The following is a 7686-nucleotide window of genomic DNA, read 5'->3' on the forward strand; positions in this document are numbered from 1 at the left end:
CTAAGTTCCAGCGAAGAGAAATCTAGGCGATACAGCATACAATGATATTCTAGACAACTCTGGTCTCTCAACATATTGGCAACAGTTTGGGGAAGGCCCTTTCCTGTTTCAGCATGACAATGCCACCATGCACAAAGCGGGGCCCATACAGAAATGGTTTGTAGAGATCGGTGTGGAAGAATTTGACTGGTCTGCACAGAGCCCTGACCTCAACTCCATCGAACACCTTTGGGATGAATTGGAACGCCGACTGCGAGCCAGGCCTAATCGTCCAACATCAGTGCCCAACCTCACTAATGCTCTTGTGGCTGAATGAAAGCAAGTCTCCACAGTAATGTTCCAACATCTAGTGGAAAGCCTTCCCAGAAGAGTGGAGGCTTTTATAGTAGTAAAGGGGGGACCGACTCCATATTAATGACCATGGTTTTGAAATGAGATGTTCAACGAGCAGGTGTCCACATACTTTTGGTCATGTAGTTTATCAACAGTATGATAGTCGTTCCACGAAATGAGTCCCTTTAGCATCCCTTTGACATTTTAAGTAGAGATTGTGCACCAATATTGCTTTTTAAAAGCCTGTTATATTAAATTAAATGCTCTGATCTCTAATATAAATAAAGACTTGCTAAAGTGGCAAAATTCATGCATTTAGGAATGTCCCTCTGTGAACCCTCTGTGACTTCTAGGAAGATTTTAACCCCCTTAACCCCAATCATTATATCATTGTTAGTTGTTTTGTTGCTTTGACAAATACATGTTGGAAGATCATTATTTATTTCATGTGATTAGTGATTCATTTTAAGGTCAACGTGATCTGAACTCCTGTTTTAATATGATGAATCCTTCTCATTTCTAAAAAAATTTTTCAATGCAAACATTGAACATTTAATAGTCAAATGTTGGTGTAAAAGCAGGTGAGCTGGTTCTACTCTTTTTGGCCACTTTGTGGTGGAAAACTGAGCGGGTCAAGAATAACACGACAACCCTGTTACCCTTAGACATACAGGCTAGAAATGTTTTAACAATTACATTTGTTTTGTAAAGCTTTCATTCAATTGCTCTTCCCTGTTGCACACAGCAAGCCTGTCACAAGGGGATTCATGGCTGATTTCAGATAAATACCTCAACCCTGTAATGATCCATCCTGTTACCTTATTTGGCACTTAATGTAGAGGCACTTACTATAGTATTATTTTTGTTGAACTTCTTTCGATGGGAAAACATGTGTTTTATTAAGTTGAACATGTTCTCTTTACGACGGAATGTTAAAATTAGGTGAAATAAAACGTTTTTATTCGCCAAGTTTCACTACCCAACGACCTATGTCCTATTGAAGATTCTGGAGGCGCTTTTATTAGTCTCACATTTCAGTTGGCTAAAACGGTCCAGTAGGATTCTTATGACTTACATAACACCAGTACAGTATTTCAATAATCTTATCCGCTCATATTGCTGACAGCAATATAGCTGCCTCAAACTTTTATTACACTCTGATATAAACTGCTTAGCAGCTGAGCTGGCTTCAATGATGACCTTTATTTATGACCTTTTTTGTTGGCCATTAATTTTCTGAGAGACCACTGAGCATCACTCGGGGCAAAATACACATACCCTGCAAAGGGATAAATGTAAGAAAATAAATATGTCAAATGATTTCCTCTGGTCTGAAATGGCACACAGAACACTGTTAGAATTAATTGAAACATTAGACGTGTGGTATGAAACATTTTGTGTTATACTTTGGTCCCGTGTGGCTCAGTTGGTAGAGCATGGTACTTGCAATGCCAGGGCTGTGGGTTCAATTCTTCTAGGGGGACCAATATGAAAATGTATGTACTCACTACTGTAAATCCCTCTGGATTAGAGCATCTGCCAAATGATTTAAATGAAATAGGAAAAAATGATTTGAATAAAGAATATTACCTGAAATCAGCTGAATGAGCCATGTTGGGATGATGAGTTAAGGGACCTGTGGTCTGTAATGTGAGGTAATGTGAGGAGCCCTTATTTACACAGCGTAAAGATAGGAAAAGAAGAGGGCATCTTAGAAAGTATGTGTTTCATAAAATATACTGCCTATTCTAACACAGATATCAGAGAGGGCAGTTATTACACCTTGAGTAGATACACATGAAATACTCTACAGTTATGGAACCTAATAAGTTAGGAACAACAAAACAACAACATAAAAGTTCCATTGGAAGTCCGGGAAGAGTGGGGCGTGGCGGGGGGGGGGGGGTGTCGAACTCTGATAACAAAAAGGTACTTAATGAAGAGCAGGGGGGGTTCAACTCTGATAGCACACACGTACTTAATGAGTGGTAGAAGGGGTTTGCTGATTTGTTCTCAAGTAATGAAAATGTGGCATATTTTGAGGAAGAATTTTATAAAGCCACATGTTCACTGAAAACTAAACTTGAAAAAACAATGTCAGAGCCCTCTTATATCTAGCATTTTATTTAATGTTCCCAATACAAGAACAGAGTTTGGTAGGAAGTAATTTTATACAATGTTCCCAACACAAGGACAGAGTTTGATAGGAAGTCATTTTATATAATGTTCCCAACACAAGAACAGAGTTTGGAAATAAGTCATTTTATATCATGTCCCAAACACAAGAACAGAGTTTGGAAGGAAGTAATTTTATATAATGTTCCCAACACAAGAACAGAGTTTGGAAGGAAGTAATTTTATATAATGTTCCTAACACAAGAACAGAGTTTGGTAGGAAGCCAATTTATATAATGTTCCCAACACAAGAACAGAGAGAAATACTCCAGGACTGGGTTCATTGACTATAACTGCCTTGGAAGTGAGGGATCTAACATTAAGTAACCCAATTTTGAGATGTGAAGTATCACAATCTCTTTCAATAATGGCAGGAATGGAGGAGGTCTTTATACTAGTGAGATGACTAAAGGGAACACCGTCATTTTTAATTTTGCCCAACCTAGATCGATGCACAGACACTGTCTCAATGGGGAAAGCTGAGCTGACTACGCTGACTGTGCTAGTGGCAGACTCCACTAAGCTGGCAGGCTGGCTAACAGCCTGCTGCCTGGCCTGCACCCTATTTCATTGTGGAGCTAGAGGAGTTAGAGCCCTGTCTATGTTCGTAGATAAGATGAGAGCACCCCTCCAGCTAGGATGGAGTCCGTCACTCCTCAACAGGCCAGGCTTGGTCCTGTTTGTGGGTGAGTCCCAGAAAGAGGGCCAATTATCTACAAATTCTTTTGGGACCAAGGCCCTTCTACCCCAATTGCTCAGTTTCGGCGGGCGCCCAGCTCTAGGAAGAGTCTTGCTGGTTCCAAACTTCTTCTATTTAAGAATGATGGAGGCCACTGTGTTCTTGGGGACCTTCAATGCTGCAGACATTTTTTGGTACCCTTCCCCAGATCTGTGTCTCGACACAATCCTGTCTGAGCTCTACGGACAATTCCTTCAACCTTATGGCTTCATTTTTGTTCTGACACGCACTGTCAACTGTGAGACTTTATATAGACAGGTGTGTGCCTTTCCAAATCGTGTTCAATCAATTGATATTACCACAGCTGGACTCCAATGAATGATCAATGCAAACAGGATGCACCTGAGCTCAATTTCAAGTCTCATAGCAAAGGGTCTGAATACTTACGTAAATAAGGTAGTTTTTATTTTTTAATTTTAATACATTTGCAAAAATGTCTACAACCTGTTTTCAGTTTTTCATCAGGGGTATTGTGTGCAGATTGCTGAGGAAAAACATTTATTTAATCCATTTTAGAATAAGGCTGTAATGTAACAAAATGTGGAAAAAGTCAAGGGGTCTGAAAAATTTCCAAAGTCACTGTATGTTGTGTTGTGTTTCATATGTTTACTATATGAATGCTGCTTTCTAGTCCATGGCTCACTGTCAATCTCGATGTGACTTTCTCAAGTTACATAAAGGATAAATACAAATATCTGTAACTCGTAACTAAATGATTGATGAACTGTCTAATGAAGTCTTAAAATCCCTGAATTGACTGAAGTTCTACATGGTTTGATCCTAATATGTTTTGAGTACAGTATACTGCCATCCGCTTGGTGTAAGTCCATAGTGAATCCCATCCCAAATCTTAAACAATGTATCCGTTTTAGACTTGTTCTCGTCTGGGTGAGGTTCGACTGAATGTTAACTTGATGATATTCGAAGGAACGTACCCACCCGCGATCACACTCAAACCACTCTTGGGGTGGCTGTGACCCTTCACGTCAAAGTGAAGAAATTCGGTGAAGTACGGTTATAGATGGCGGGTTACTACAATTATCTTACAGTGGGCTTGTTTGTGGTTCTTTTGGGATCTGTTGGGTACCTGTTTGGGGTTGTTTTGGGTACTTTTGGGTTGTTTGGGGTGATTAGTAAGACCCCTTGGGAGTTATAGGAAAAACAGAAACACTTAAGACATTGGTTATGCCACGTATTCCAAGGTGTATCAGACGTGTGTGTGTCCTGTTCTGAACTATACAGCAGGAGGGTGGGGTTCTAAAAGGTATGAAACAAATGAATATGTCCATAACAGAGAAGGGCATTATTTTTTTGGTGTTCAAAAGTTTATGCCTATATTGGCAGTAACTGGGGACAAAGGCTGGGAACATATAGCAAAGTGCATGTATGTATAGATTGTGTAGGTCTCTATCTCTCACACCTGACTCTTCTCTTTGTGTCAGAATGGGTTTAAATGCCATCCATTTAATTGATTTGTTACCGCTCTAGGATTATTGTTATTGCTTGGATTACCTTATCTACTATTATACATTAATATTGATTCATTCTTTATGCCCAGTGTCCACCCAGCACATCAGTACAAGAAGCCCCATATCTGCTGGATACACTAGTTGAGCAGGGCTCTGACCATCTGGAAGGACCCCATCAAGGCCTTTTCATTTCTTGGACTGTGCTCTCATCTTCACTGCAGCCAAGGTTTATTGTGCGTTATATCTGCCAACACAGCCTAATTCTGGCACCGATACCACTGTTATTAGACAATATATTTACTTGCCATGTTTGTGGGCGGAGAGAACATTAGCACCATGCAGACGAAACATTTATGATATTGATTTTAATGTGCAAAGATTTTGCATGATATATGATCTGTGTTTTTGTATTTGAGGGACATGTTTAGCTCCAAACTTGCTCTGGGCAGAAGTTACCCTCCGGGATAAAACTGACCTTAGATCAGTGTCAGAGGAATATGTACAGCTGTCATACCCAACTAGACAACTGTGCATTTGGCTACAAAGACCTCATCTGACTTTACAGCCATGGGTCTTCTCACAATGCAGATCAGGGGTCATTTCAAGTAAATTCAGGAAGTGAACTGAAATTATGTCTATTTAAAAGCATTGTGAAATTTTTGAATTTTGTTTACTTCCTGATTGAACTGAATTGTATTTCTTCCACTCCAGCACTAACGAACTGTACCTGATTTAAAGTAATTAAGGGCTAAATTGAAGATCACGATTAGTTGTATATCAAATGTTATTGGTCACGTAACACATATTTTGCAGATGTTATCACAGGTGCAGTGAAATGCTTATGTTCCTAGCAGTGAAGTAATACCGAACAATTCAATACAGGCAAATCCCCCAAAATAAAGGAATTCAATATAGAACAAAGGATTTATTGTAGTAGAATGTTTTCATTGGTCAGAATGTAATGAGGAGATTGAGAGTAAGAATTCAGGTTCAGTATTTATTACACAGTGGAACAGGAAGAGAGAGCACATGAGGGGAGGGTTTTATTAAGGTTGATTAAGGTTTAGGAGTTGGAGTTGGGGCTTGTAAAGGCTGATAGGAAGGTTAGGTTGTGGAAATGTAGAAACATAAAATGGTATTTTAAAACGTTAGACAAACAACTGCCTATGAGACATTAGCTTGTCATTTAGTGGGTTAGGCCGATAGTTTCCCCTTTTGCAGTGTGACTTCTCAAGGAAATGTACCACGTGTGTACAAATGATGTTGGGACTTTATTAGATATGCAGTGAAATGGAGTGTAACATTTATTCTAACTGAGTGCAGTGAACCACTTCTACATTCTTCGATGGGGGTTCCATTTATGACGCTGAAGGGGTTTGTGAACAAAAGCTCCAACAGGGTATCTCATGAATCCTAACTTTAAATGAGAAGGGAGAGACTCATCAAAGAACAGTAGCATGGATGAAGTTCATTTCTTTCCCCCATCCACCATACAGGTCAATCGACATACACCAACCACTCCATCGATATAGCTTCAGTTATATCCTCTTCCTTTATTTCTTGCGCCACCCCAGAAATAACCCCCTTTATAGGCAGCCTACTACGACAATCCATAGAGGAAAAATTCCACTCCAAAATGTATATATTTAAATAAATAAATAATTCACCATTATTTAACCAGGTAGGCTAGTTGAGAACAAGTTCTCATTTACAACTGCGACCTGGCCAAGATAAAGCAAAGCAATTCAACACATACAACACAGAGTTACACATGGAATAAACAAAACATACAGTCAATAATACAGTAGAAAAAAGAAAACTAAAAGTATATATACAGTGAGCGCAAATGAGGTAAGATAAGGGAGTTAAGGCAATAAATAGGCCATGGTGGCGAAGTAATTACAATATAGCTATTAAACACTGGAATGGTAGATGTGCAGAAGATGAATGTGCAAGTAAAGATACTGGGGTGCAAAGGAGCAAGATAAATAAAATAAATACAGTATGGGGATGAGGTAGATAGATGGGCTGTTTACAGATGGGCTATGTACAGGTGCAGTGATCTGTGAGCTGCTCTGACAGCTGGTGCTTAAAGCTAGTGAGGGAGATATGAGTCTCCAGCTTCAGTGATTTTTGCAGTTTGTTCCAGTCATTGGCAGCAGAGAAATGGAAGGAAAGGTGACCAAAGGAGGAGTTGGCTTTGGGGGTGACCAGTGAGATGTACCTGCTGGAGCGCGTGCTACGAGTGGGTGCTGCTATGGTGACCAGTGAGCTGAGATAAGGCGGGGCTTTACCTAGCAGAGACCTGTAGATAACCTGTAGCCAATGGGTTTGCCGATGAGTATGAATCCGTGACAAAACGGATGGCACTCTGATAGACTGCATCCGATTTGTTGAGTAGAGTGTTGGAGGCTATTTTATAGATGACATCGCTGAAGTCGAGGATCGGTAGGATGGTCAGTTTTAGGAGGGTATGCTTGGCAGCATGAGTGAAGGATTTGTTGCGATATAGGATGCTGATTGGAGATTTAATTTTGGATTGGAGATGCTTAATGTGAGTCTGGAAGGAAAGTTTACAGTCTAACCAGACATCTAGGTATTTGAAGATGTCCACGTATTCTAAGTCAGAGCCGTCCAGAGTAGTGATGCTGGACGGGCAGGCAGGTGTGGGCAGTAATCGATTGAATAGCATGCATTTAGTTTTACTTGCATTTAAGAGCAGTTGGAGGCCACGGAAGGAGAGTTGTATGGCATTGAAGCTCGTCTGGAGGTTAGTTAACACAGTGTCCAAAGAGGGGCCAGAAGTATACAGAATGGTGTCGTCTGTGTAGAGGTGGATCAGAGAATGACCAGCAGCAAGAGCGACATCATTGATGTATACAGAGAAGAGAGTCTGTCCGAGAATTGAACCCTGTGGCACCCCCATAGAGACTGCCAGAGGCCTGGACAACAGGCCCTCCCGAATTGACA

The sequence above is a fragment of the Salmo trutta genome, chromosome 14, assembly GCF_901001165.1.
Source record: "Salmo trutta chromosome 14, fSalTru1.1, whole genome shotgun sequence".
Taxonomy (NCBI): Eukaryota; Metazoa; Chordata; class Actinopteri; order Salmoniformes; family Salmonidae; genus Salmo; species Salmo trutta.